Here is a 14084-nt window from a genome sequence, read left to right as displayed (position 1 = left end):
AAGCTGTAATGAGGATATATCACAGAAGATGTTTTCATAAATGGAAGTTTATGGATATTGCAGAATTTGAAGTTCTATGGCAACATTACCAAGTGTAAATGCACTTTGTTCATGTGCTGTTACAATATTTATATTCTCTGTCTTCCCACAAATCCTCAAAGTCTGTTATCACCCACACCATCCGTGGGCTGGGGCCTGATGCTAACTCAGTGGGCAGTAGCCCCACTGTACATCAGCTATGCTGGCTTTTCCTTGAAAGACACTTACTGAAGTCCTGCTACTTTTTATAGTTCAACTTAGATCACACTGCTTTATAATTCAGGTAGTAAAACCAAATCCTTTTGTTTACTCTAAGATGTGTTTTACGGGCCATACTTAAAGACAACACTCACTTTTATTGAAAACATTCAGGCTGCAAGTTTTACTCTGCCTGAACAAAAAGGAAAATAACATTTTCAGAGTGCTGAAATAGAAGCTCTTTTCCTACCTAGAAAAGAAGTGCCATTCCGCCACACAATAAGGACTTGGTATTTCAGTGTTTAAGTTTTCCTCAGTGTAAATGTACAATATATCCCCTTCCTAATGTTCAGTACAGTGGGCTTTTAATGTGTTTTCTCAGTGTGTGTATGTTTTTGTAGAACTCAATTCTTATTCAAGCCCTCTGCACACAAATGAGTTAAGAAATCTGTAAGAATTCATCACTTAGAATAGAGGACCTGACTTGCTCAGCTTCTTTCATGGTATCCAGCTTCAAGGATAGTTATCACTAGAAGGAGTTAGGGGGGAAAAAGGAAAGAAAAAAAAACAAAAACAATGGACTATTATCACATATTTTCTTCTTCAGAGCACTTCAGCCAATCTGTCTTAGATCCTAGACAGTTTGATCCACAGCCTACTGCAGGTCAACTCAACATTTAATGAGATTTGCAAGGGAAACGTCCTAGCTTTGCCTCTGCTGGCCCATTCAGGCACAGCTGGGCCCACAAAGCCTAGCTACATCTAGCCCCGGGAATCCAGTGCCTTGTACTTCTAGTGCCATCCACTTCTCTGCCAACAACAATCCAGTTAAGCAAAGTCTAAATGCCTTCTGCTATTTCTGGCACAGTAAAGGACTGAGAGGCACTGCTTCATCCATCTGCATTTTCAGCACTTACCAGCTTGTTCTTTGTTCTGTGTTAAGCATCAGATTTCCCTATAAGAGAAGCAGAAATATCCACATAGCCACAGAAATCCTTTTAGATTAGGGAAAGTAGAACAAAGAGTGGAACAATGCAAATCCTAAGAAGAATCACGCTGAGCCATGTCTCCCACAGTTGTCTACGCTGAGCTGATCAGAGTGACTCAAGTTCACTGACAGCGGGAGAATTACCACGCAAAGCTTTATAAAACATAGAAACTTAACAATTACAGTAATTAATAAATCCATCACCCCTACTTATACATCATACCTATTGAGCAATGAGGTATTTGATGAAGACATTGCCACTGCCAGAAAGATCATCTACCTGAAATAAAGCATTAAGAGAATTCATATGATGTGACAAAAACCAAGGCTTGTCTAGCACTGACGTTGCTTTGTTTAACTCAATGTACATAACTTCATTGTATTTACTACCACATTTGAGCTCCAGATCTTGTTCCTAGTATTTTGGAGTGACTGATCAGGAACCTTCTTCTCACATTCATAGCATTAATGTATTTTGCAAAACACAATTTGCCAAAACACAGACTTCCCTTCAAAATACTGGTATAGAGTCACTTACAAAAATTAGTCATCTTTGTCCGAAGTTAGTAAAACTTATCACAGGTTCAAAATTAAATACGCAGCATTATTCTAGTAATCTGAATATGAAAACAGAGATCTTCAGAAACTGAGTACCCCAGGCTCTACCTGGAATACAAATGAGCTAATATTGAATATCTCTACGTATCTAGAAATCACACACATGCAGTGTGTGTTGTGTGCTTGTTGAGTATATACAAACAGAGCATACAATTGGGGTAGAGAAAATTCAATCTGCAAACTGCTTTTATACAGAAGTATAATTTATTGCTGCTTTCCATGTATTAAACCATTTCCGTGATGCTTTGGAGCATAAAAGGAGCCTCATGCGGACATGGTAGAGCCAAAATCCATTCAATGACTTCACTCCTCTGTCATCTCTCTTTTCATTGGTATTCACTAACACGCAGAGAATGTATCCAAGCAAAGGGGCTTACTGTTAATTGCACCGTCTTCATTAATACTGAATTCTGCATCTGTTGGCTCCAACAATTGGTAACACAAAAGATGCCAAAAGCTTACAAAAACATATATATAGATATTTGGTTCAATATTCTTCATGAATATATTAGTAGTAGTATCTGCTTCAATAGACCAAGATGAAAAGGGTGGCTTATTAGCTGTTCACCAGGAATAAAAGGGAAATAGTCTCAGTTTTTCACTCAAACCTATTCACATCATTTGTATGCCCTTTAGATAATTAGGCTTCATTTCAGAATGAGTAATCCTCACTGTGGTGCAAATGTATCTAGCTGTAATCAGAGCTATCCACACCACTTACATTTGTGGAAAGAACCATGGCTACTTCAAACTCAGAAGAATTCTAGACAATAAATACCGAAACAAATCCAAAAGGGATCTCTTTGCTCCAAGACTACAACTTACACCAACTTAACTTGAAACTGCTTAGAAATGCCTAACTAAACATCTGATTTCAGGATGATGTTCTGCAGGCATGACATGAAAGTGTGCCCACATTCCTGCATACATTACAATGAAAGCAATAATTTTGGATTGTGCTGTTTTCACCAAGGGCAACAAACCAAGATGAAGGCAGGTATTCTAGCACCTGCTATCACACAACATCCCTGAGTTGTGCCACCCATATATCAATTGATACACATCACACATACTTCAGTCTGCAAAGGATGATTTTCACGACTCTGTTACTTGCTTTGTGGTAGGATTCATTTTAATGAGCACAAACTGGCAAGCTCCTTACCAGCATGCTGCTCAAATGGCTACCCACTCTCCACCTCAGAGCAAGGCCTTATGTTTTAAGCAATAGACATCTGCAATCAGGACAAATACTTGGAGATAATGCTGAATCTCTTTTATACTTTCCATCTCCCTCCACTTCTCCTGGAGATGGAAAAAGTTAGTGCTGGAGCTCTGACGAACAGATTATTATAAATATTTATGTTGAATGAAGTACAACAGCCACGAAGAATCAAGCAAGTAAATATTCAACTAAATACACTATTCTTCATTCAGCTTTGATTCTGCAACTGTCTCAAAACAGAGTTTTCTGCTCTCAAAAATGAAAATTCTCCCAGAGTTATAAACACATTTTTGAATTTCAAACATTTCTTCCATTTTTTTCTTAGTGAGTAATACATTTTAAATGCCATTGAGTGAAGCATCTCATTGAGTTCTTCTTACATGGAACTGAAATCCTATACTGATATCCTGCTACCCTGGGCAATTTTGTTGTAACTACAGCTGGTAATATTCAGAAATTAATAGCTCAAAATGTACGCCCCAAGAAACCTATCAACCTATTTTTTAATCTTGGAATTGAAATTCAAACACTTTCCACCACACAAGTGAGTCTGTCTGAAGGTAGATTTTTTTTCCTCTTTCATGGACATCAATATCATCATCCAGCTTTGGTCCAAATTGATAATTTAGTCTTCTGATCACCATGAACTACTGAGCAACTTCAAGAAGCCATTTTTTTTATGCAAACAAGGCTTTAACAGTGGAACTGTAATATTCCAGAAATAAACATGCTGTGATAATTCCATTTAAACATTTACATAAGGAAAACTCCAGCTTCATCAGAGACCATGATATTTGAAAAAACATTCAAAGCTCCTTGGCCAATAATGGGCTACTGCTACCCTACGACAGTCTATGACAAGTGACACTGTCTTTCTTTGCAGATAAGGTACCAACGTAACTTGGCAGTAACTTGTGTCCCAGCGCCCAATTTATTCTTCTGATCTTACAGACTCGATAGCCAAACTAAGCACAGAGCAACCAATTTCCCCAAGTACACAGGCAAACAGAGAGGAAGACAATAGTTTCCCCATACCTAAGCAGGAAGGATCAAATATTGAGATAACACTAACTGAAGGCAACTCTTAAAATGCTTTGAAATCTCAAGTGTTACTTGCAGGTGTGAAGGTACAGCTTTTTATTCCTGAGTCAACTGCTGACCCACACAAAAAATACTGAAATCAATAATGCAGAACAAAGTTGTAACAATCATGAATGCATTTGAAGCAAACCATACTTACGTTTCAAGAGCCATACTTTGCAATCCTGACAGAAAGAAATTATTACAGAGATCTCAAGGAAAGGAAATAAACGGATTTACAAATATTTAAGAACCAAACATGCAACTATTACTGGAAAATCTCAAAACCACAATTCTGGCAACCCTGTCTGCAGCAGGGGTTGGAACTAAAGGATTTTTGAGATCCCTTCCAACCCAAGCTGTTCTATGACTCTATGCAAACTGACAACATGAGAAACATTTGTTTAAAAACAAATTGAGGTACTGAAGAAGTACCTGTGTAAAATGAAGTCAAGATCATTCTGATTTGGTCAGTCTTTGCTATGGTGCTGCAGTTTCATATTACATATAATCTCAAGGTCTATACAAAGATTAAAGAAAACCACCTAATGTGTGACTACCAGAGACTACAGTAGCAACAGAAACACTGTGAACAGCAGTGCACATTTTTGTTGTCTAAATACCTGCACGTTGCATGACACACTAAATTTGATATGCTAGACTAATAATGGAAATTTATTTTCTATAAAAAAGCCATCAATTATGGTGACTAAAAATATGTACAGAATGGGGAGGGAAAGCAACGGTGAAACATGGTTACTTGATTCCATGCACAGGTTTAGCAGCTGCCAAAAACAAGCATACTCTTCAAAGTCTGCAGTACAAAAGGCTTCCACGAAGCCTTTGAATGCTTTATTTTAGTGGTCAACATCAATGAAACCAACAGATGCCTAGCTACCTATGCAGTATAAAGTAAAAACCCTCAAACAACCTATTTCAAGAGCAATGAAAACATTTTCAGTACCTCAACTAGCAAACCACACAAAAATTAAAATGAAAAAAACTACACATAACTGGACTGTGAGCTTATGTAAGAGAATATAACAAAAATAATGATGCAAGCTCTTTTCCCAGGAAAAATAAAATGTTTTAGCAAGGCTCATCCACAACATATTATTCACAGTACTACTATTCTTAAAGACTCCAACCATCACCTACTAAGGCAGTGTACAAGTGCGTAGCTGACTGGTGGATGAAAAGAAATATTAAAAAGTATAAAGTTTTCTCTCAGTAAAAAGTCATTTTATCCTAGAAATCCCTAAAAATATCAAACTCTTCCAGCACATCTACCCATTTTTATAGAAAAAAACCTTTCAAGCTGAAAAAACTCTAGCCTAAAAAGCATGTAATTTGCTATCATAGTCTTACAAGGACACCTACAACATAGGCAAACACACAGGACCAAAAGAATGAAAATCAAATTTGTTTAAAAAAAAATCTAGCCATCTGAGCTCTTCCCCCTCCATCAGCTTGATGGGAGAATGCCTGAAAACTCACACACTGAAAGAATAACCATCTTCATGAAAGTTTGTGTCTTAGGTTTCTCCCTAAAGTCTGCTTCCAGGGCAAAAATAGGGCCTCTGTGTTAACTGATAGTTTTGCAAAGGCAAATAGAAGTTTTCTTTTAAGGTTGGTCACTTTTGAAAAGAACAAAATATTTCACAAAAGACCTCAAAATCTAGTTCATATTCTCTACTTATTTGTGTTTAATACTGAAATAAACTTCTCTCCCATTAAAACTCAAATAAAACTGTATTAAGTGAATAAACAGTACAACTGACTTTTAGTTCAGAAGAAACACTTAGAAAGTGACAAAATAGTGCAGAACAGCTACAGATACAAAGGTTTCTGGTAATAAATAATACAGCAATGTTTTAAGTTTGGGGTGTTGTGTGCATTTCCACACAAATGGCCGAGAACTCATGACTGCTTTGGTGAAATCAATGGGACTTCTGAGCTAAATTGGTTCTTGTGTAAATCCTGATTATGTCTTCATTCTTAGAGCCTATCCATTTAATTCTCTTCACACCATGTCTTTACTGTCTCAGATTTGCTGACAATTTGCTGCTTTGTTCTGGTTTTAAAAGACTCTGAAGTTGGAACAAGAACTAATTTTAACATTGGCAGTGAAAGAGGTCAAAGTTTTCAACTGGAAGGTATCCAAGACGTGGAGGGATCAGGTTCTAGCTAAAGAGACCAGAATTAAATGCTTGACCTTTTAAAAATGGAAAATGGGCAACTTCTGTACAATTCTGCTGTGCAGCATTATCAAAACGTTCCAGTTTTGTTCTTAGGTGGGCAAAAAGTCAAAGTTTGAAACCTCAGAAAACTGATAAGAAATAACTGTTCTCTCTAGTCATTTGTAGTAAGCATTTTCATTCACAAAATTAATAACATTACTTAGGGACATTGATAACAAATCCAGTTCTCAAAAATACTCAAGATACTCAATATTGTGCACACATGGACATTTAAACTACTTTAACATCATGATGATTTAGAGAGAAGCCTACTAAATCATCGCTTAGCCATTTATTTCTCCCTGTAAGTATAGTAATTTAAAAATTACTCAGTAGCTCTTAACTTCTCAGAGCTCAGATCACATTTCAAAGCAGAACTTACAAATTTGCATCACATGATCTCATTTGAAAGTACATCACTGACATGACTCTGAAAGTATGGAGGTCAAAATAAGCAATGTAGAAAACGTTCCCTTTGCGACATTCAGTGATTTCGTATTCTGTGATGGGAAGAAAAATGATGTAATATTCCATAGCGTGGGTATCTTACATCACACCCAGCAAATGGTTTACAGAGCTGCATTTAGAAAGAAAAAAAAAGCAGATTCTGCTAGCAAAACCACAATTTTCTTGAATCAATCCTACTTCATGGATTTCTCTATAACCATTGTACACAGAACTACCACCATAGTCATGGGTGGAAGCATAAGTTCTGATGCCTAGCTCCTTCAGTCAGACAATACAATCCAACAGTCACTCAGTCCAGAAGACTGCTTTGAGATCTGTTTCCATAGAACAGACAAAAAAACTTGCTCAAACCTTGCAACGTACTGGAGACTTGGAATAAAAAGGTCCAAAAACACAACTAATTTGACACAGAATGAAGGAAAAAGTTCCTCGCATTGCCCACGTCTTGGCTCCCTGGGTACTCAGTGAACCAGTTACTTCAGATTCCCAGGTAATAATGAGAAAGTAACACATATTGCTTTATGAACTAAAACTTCCCCTGGGCCTATATGTATGTAGACATACATATTTCATTAAAGGTTTCTATACTCTCCTGTTTGTTTTTATAGATTTCAATCTCCCTTCACTATTATTGTCTTCTTACAAATGTGTTATTGGTTGTTAAGTACTATAAAATCATCTGTATGAAAAAGCCATAGACAAAACAAACTGCACTGCTTTAAGCATTTCTTTTCAAAGTTCAATATAGTCACAGATTAATTTTCTGCAACATAAAATATGAAGTGTCCAACATAAATAGAGTTCCTGTGAGAATTCATCTTTTTTTCACTGAAAATATCCTAACCAAAAATAAAGACTCTTTCAAAAAAAAATAATGGGAGTAAAACACTCCTCTCTATTGTATTTGTGAAGTTTAAAATTTCTGTGTAGGTTGAAATCTCTTTCCACCTCCTCTCTTATTTTTCTCAGCCAAAAAACTAACAGCACTGGGGGCCCAGCAATGAGAAATGACTCATCCACAAGTATTGAGTCACAATCATACAAAATACACTCTTACATCTTGATGGAGCATCAAATACGATGCAATTGCTTTGCTTAGTCATTAGTTAGCTGTAATTCCTATGATTCACTCAATTTCTGAACTTTGATTTCCGATTTCTTATTTTTACTGTCAATATATCTGCAGTTATATAATGCTTATACAACTCTTAAAACTTTTTTTTCCCAATTTTTTCACTGATTTCAAGTTGGATACCATGATTCAGAGGCAAGGTGTGTCCCTTATAAGATCTGATAGTGCACATTGGCTTTGTTTGGAAATGCTGATCTTTCAGTCTGTTGACACCTAAGAAGAATGCCAGCTGACATTTGAAGACACATGCACTAGGACTTCACCCAGTTCTGACTCGTGCCAGCAGCTTCAGTGAAGGACTTTGCTTTAGAAGGGCTCCTCAATCTGACAAGGTCAGAGAGGCAGAAGTAAACATTCAGCGTTTTGCACGGAGGATATGAGGTGATTGACCAGAACTGAACAAGTCAATGCCAGAGTGACAGATTCCCAATTTCTAAATCACTTCAGTTTGTTACCTTTTGTCCTGTCTGGAAGTAGATAAAGCAAAATTACTTTACCCAGCTGTTTATCGAATTACTTATATGTGGAAGAAGCCAAGGTTGGCCAGTGCTCAACTAAGATAATTAATAGACGTATTTCTTTCCACAGGGGTTTACTTCAGTACTTTGTCTAATTACTCCTACCAATTCAGCCACAATCCCAAGAACTTCTCTAAAAGGCAAATGAGGGAGGCCCATCTCTGACAGAGGGAAAAGCAGACAGCAAATGAATTTCTGATGATTACCACAGTGCGATACAGGAGGTAATTATTACCATACTGTTATTTATTCTTCTGTCTTTGGGCACAGCCTTTGTGTTTCCTCACTGTCCTTTTCTGCAGCAGCTGCACTTACGAGTTTTATGCTGGATTAGTGGTTAATAGCTGCTGTGCTGAAGGCATCTGGTCAGTTAAGTACATCCAGAAAATTTTCCCTTATGAAAAGATCTTGTGAGGAAGGCAGAGATCAACCCAGGGGATTTCTAGGCATAAAACAGAATGTGCTCACTAAGATATAATCCACAGAAATCTTACAATATAGGTGGAATATCTTTACCCTTGTTGAGGGATAGCTACCAATTTAAAGCCTGTTTGGCCAGCTCTTCTGACCTTAGTAATATTCAACAACAGCATGAAAAAAAACACAAAACCAACTGAAAAAGTAAACATTTGGCCCTTAGTCATACAATATTAAATTGCAGGCCATACCATCTGCATAGGGTGCAGGTTCCCAAGCCCTACTCCAGATGTTTACACAATGTTTCTACTATTTCTTTTTAATCCTATACAACCTTCTGTATTATGCAAATGTAGTGGAACGGAACTAAATTAGATGTATCTAGATCCCAGTGACCAGGCTAATGAGCCATGCAGGAGGTGCTTTCCTGTAGGTACCTGAGGTTCAGTGAGTTACCCTGACACTACAGCTCTAGACACGCAACCTATTCCTAACACACGTAATAAACACATCCAGAAGGAAATTAATTGCAGCTCTTCCCCCTTCCCTTCACCCAGGCTGAATTACCAAATGCACGCATCAGTGTGAATGTGAATTAAAATTAAAAAAGGTTCCTTTTTAAACCAGAAACTGCAGTATACTGTAGAGCTGAAAGCCTCAGTGCAACACAACTGTCACAAACCTGTAGACATAGAGGTATCAATTTTTAACAAGCTGATGTTGAGAACAATACTTTACTAGGAACACAAAACACATTCCCATCCCGAAAGAGATGCACTTGAATTTTTAATTATCAATACTAGGAACTGTGGGGTAGGCAGAAGCTTTGATGTGATAAATGTTTGAAGGCTGCTGCTGAATTAAAAAAAAAAAAAAAAAAACCCTGACCAGCAAGACCTTGGCAGGAGCAAAAAAAAAAAAAAAAAAAAAGGCATAGGATCAGGGTAAAAGCAGTAAACACTATACATATAATATACTCCAACAATGTTCCTCTTTATTTATTCAGACCATAAGACAACATCTTTTTAAATGCACAAATTCTGTTTTCAGCATATCTACCTGCTCATTCAGTTCAGTGACCTTGATATGCTATAAAAACCAACACAGTTACTGAAGATTGATTTCAATAAGTTTCTGAAATGAGTCCATGGCAGCTTTCCACTCTGCAGTCTCTACACCAAAGGCAACATTCAAACACAGAAAAAGCAAGACAGACTGTAGCTGCTCTTACCCGGTGAAAGAGATGTGCAGTTTGCTGCTGTCAGTAAAGCAGCATTGCAGCATCTTTTCTGCAGGGAGTATCTACACTCAACTTGTCACGTACTATGGCAATAAGCAGGCTAGTCATGAAATACCACATTTTTATTTCCACATCAAAAAGTGCAAAACTTGCTTAAATGTTTTCGCTGTTATTGTTTTTAAAATAGAATAGTTCCAAGAACAATGGAATTTTGATTTACAGACAAGGTAAAGTGTTGAAACACTGCTGTTCCACTGCTACCAGTTTCATTACCAATAGTAAATACCCACTAAATTAAATATAATAAGCCAGCCAGCTATTAGAATGCTATTATTCTACCACCGGATTCATCAAAACAAAACACAAAAAGAAAGTAAAACATTGATAATCTCTGCAGCAGACATACACTTTTTTCTATACAGACAGAAATGAGGATCTTCTCATTCAACATACAAACACTTCCACTCCTGAAGTGCTCCATCAAAAGCCTTGAACCACATCTCTCACTACACACAATTTAAGCTGATATCTGCAAGATGCCAAACGCACACATTCACAGAGCATTACTAGAACAAATATCAAGACATAAAGAAAACAGACACAAACCAGTAATTGAACAGAGACAGCCCCTCTCATCCATGAGTGTCACTTATGATTCCTTTTCACATTTTGTTAGAAGCTACTTAAAAATGAGTCAAATACCTTGGTTTTCTCCGATTTTTCTGTGAAATATTTATTCACAGCCAAGCATGACATTGTTAATTGGCCAAGTAGTGCTTTCATCTGTTCACTAGATGTACAATGAAAAAATAGAGAAGCTTGCCAAAACTCCAAGGATAAAGCCTGGAAATATCAAGATTCACTAGGTTGTAGCAGGATTAAAAAAAAATAAAAAAAAAAAAAGACAAAAAAACAAGTACCTTTAAGGCCCAGCTTCAAAGCAGACTCCCTCAGGAAGAAGGATGAGTGTACCCACAGTTCCAGTAAGCAACCCAGCAAGACTTGAGAACAGATTTACAAGTTCTGAATCATAGATTCAGAAACCTGATGAATCAATAACTCATAACGATGATACTTGTCAGGCTCCTTGTCAGAAGTGCGTGTCTGAGAAGACAACCCACCTATATGGTTACAAGTAAGGTCTACCATTTATAGCAAAACCTCTTAAAAATTTCTGGAATTGCAAAAAGAGTGAGCACTCCTCATTATTTCTGAAGGCTTTTTGTACTGCACTTACACAAATAAAATAGTAATTTAAAAAACAACTTCTATTTCTGAATCAAAACATAATTTTCAAGTCTCAAACTTCTATTTGCATGGCCTATTTATGGGCCAGTAAGTGCAGTCTTTTGTCATCACATTTGTTTTTCAAGTTTTTCAACAGATTTTCTCATGTTTCTTAAGAAATGAGCCTAGACATGCTGGTACCTGTAACTTGTCAGCACAACTCTGGCAGATTCTACATACAGTAAGTACGAAATCAAAATTATGGGAAAAAAATGTCACAATGTTCTTGAACAAATAATTACCAAGCATAGCTAAAATTAACATATCCACACCTGTCAGTATATTAGTTCCCGTTAGCATCAGTCAAGAGAGACTTTGCAGCATGCTTTGCACATTTGCCATTTGACCTGCTTTCATTAGATTACATATGAAGTGCCACATATGCTTCTACTCTCTTATTCTTGAAGTTTTAACTTGATTTATTCCTTCATTTTTTAATATGAGACAGAGAGGAGTACAAGTGTTTTATCAACTCCAAGTCCAGGTGTTCTCTGCCTTCTCCATTTCTTCCTTTACTTTTTCAAGGAATGATAACAAATACTAAGGAATTATAAATTGTTGTAGATCTTACACAATCACAGAAGCAGAGAATATACAAAAGTTTTAAAGATTTATTTATTGGCATGCTGGTAACATGAAGTAGCCAAAACTAGTATTTTCTTCACAAACCCATTTTGCAAGAAAAATACCACACATTTCCTTCAACACAGTAAGGAAGGCTCACTTCCTTACTGTAGTATATTTTAGATCAGCATTGAACTCCTCAAATATTACTACATATTCCATCAAGAACTGCATTGCTTCACTTCTCAATTTTAAAACATCCTGCCATCTTTCTTTGAGTTCATAAAAAAAAAAAAAAAAAAAAAAAAAGTAATGCTCCTGCCTAACAATATTCAGATCTTACATCTTCAAGCTCTGCACTCCTGCCCTTCTACAGTCCAGGTAACACACTAAAACTTCATACATTCTCTTCCCACCTGCTTTGTAACAGAATCACAGAATGGCCAGAGTTGGAAGGGACCTCAAGGATCATCAAGCTTCAACCCCCCTTTCACAGGCAGGGTCACCAACCTCCACATTTTGTAGTTGCCCAGGGCCTCATCCAACCTGGCCTTGAACACCTCCAGGGACGGGACATCCCCAACTTCCACAGCCAGCCTGGTTCAGTGCCTCATCACTCTCTCTGTAAAGAACTTCCCCCTGATATTCAACCTAAATCTTCCCTCCCTCAAATTAAAACTATTTTCCCCTTGTCCTGCTATTAAATACCCTTTCAAATAGTTGACTCCCCTTCTGTTTGTAGGCTTCCTTTAGGTACTGAAAGGCTGCAATGAGGTCACCCCGCAGCCTTCTTTTCTCCAGGCTGAATAAGCCCAGCTCCCTCAGCCTGTCTTGGTAGGGGAGGTGCTCCAGCCCCCTGAGCATCTTTGCGGCTCCCCTCTGGACCCTCTCCAGCAGCTCCCTGTCTTTTTTGTACTGGGGGCTCCGCACTCGGACACAGTACTCCAGATGGGGCCCCACAAGATCAGAGTAGAGGGGGACAATCACCTCCCTGTCCCTGCTGGCCACCCCTCTTCTGAAGGAGCCCAGGATACCATTTGCTTTCTGAGCTAACCCTTACATTCCAACTTCTTTTCCTACACTTTTAGTGTAAACTAAAATACAGTTAAGCTCATGAATACGCTCTTGAACCACCTCACTTTTTTTTTTTTTTTAATGAAAGTGCCAATGAATCCTTCAGGCGTAACCATACCACAAGTACAAAATCCTTCAAATATAGCAAGGCAAAGTGTGCTTTCCCCTGGCCAATTCTAGACAGAAGGCAAAAGACCCCAAAATTTGACTCTCTATCAACACAAAATAATTTTTTCAGTACCAGATTCAAGATCCTAGAGCATATCTAGTAGTGGCTTCAGGTTAAAAACATAAAAATGGCTTGTAAATAATTAAAATCTACTGAAAAGGGAGAGAAAGCAAATCAAGTTCTCTAGGACTAAAGAAAAAACAATTTTGTACTGGAAGAAGTCCAAGGAAAAAGGAAAAAATGAAAGAAATAAAAAAAACACTATTTTATGAATTTTCTAAAATGTTCCATGTTCTAGAGGCAAAAGACTGTTTATATAATATTTCTGGTCAAATTGAAAGGAAAAAGCCAGAGAAAGAATGAGGTATTTTGTTTGTATGAAACATTCACCTTAATTTTGTTCATGAAAGGGAATTACATATACATGCAAATAACTAAAATACATTTTATAAAAGTGTTCACGGGCTGATTTCAGTTTTCCCTAGCATCCTGGAAGCAGGCGTTTCTGTTTATTCCATCTCAATGCCCAAGAACAAGTTCTTCTAGCTATCACAAAAAGCTATAGTGTATGCAAAGATGTGCTGTTGTAACAAAGCAGGACAAAAGAACATGTCAATTTTAACAGTGCACATGTCGCAGAACAAATTTGTACAATCTTTTCATAACTGTCACAATATACAGTCTTTGCCGTCTAAAAACTTCAGTCAAGCAGTACTGTTCCACCATGACAATGGGGCAAATCAGCTCCTCTCACAACTGCTTTGCAATGTGAAAGATGTGGATTAATGATGACAGCTCTGCTGACAGGAAGAAATGCACTGCAATGTTAC

The 14084-nt window shown here is 37.3% G+C and overlaps 1 long non-coding RNA gene across 1 annotated transcript in view; it reads right to left on the bottom strand.

Annotated features, from left to right (window-relative positions):
* Positions 1-1152: 1152 nt before the first annotated feature.
* The window catches only part of LOC128091203 (uncharacterized), a 43438-nt gene continuing 30506 nt past the window's right edge, over positions 1153-14084 (bottom strand). The window contains exons 2-3 of the long non-coding RNA XR_008211295.1: positions 1449-1501; positions 1153-1192 (exon numbers count right to left, since the gene is read on the bottom strand). This is a non-coding gene — a long non-coding RNA (uncharacterized LOC128091203). The remainder of the gene's footprint in view (positions 1193-1448; positions 1502-14084) is intronic.

This window comes from Tympanuchus pallidicinctus, unplaced genomic scaffold (assembly GCF_026119805.1).
Source record: "Tympanuchus pallidicinctus isolate F22 unplaced genomic scaffold, pur_lepc_1.0 scaffold5, whole genome shotgun sequence".
NCBI lineage: Eukaryota > Metazoa > Chordata > Aves > Galliformes > Phasianidae > Tympanuchus > Tympanuchus pallidicinctus.
Note: the sequence above shows the minus strand (reverse complement) of the source record. Positions and strands in the feature narration are given on the sequence as shown.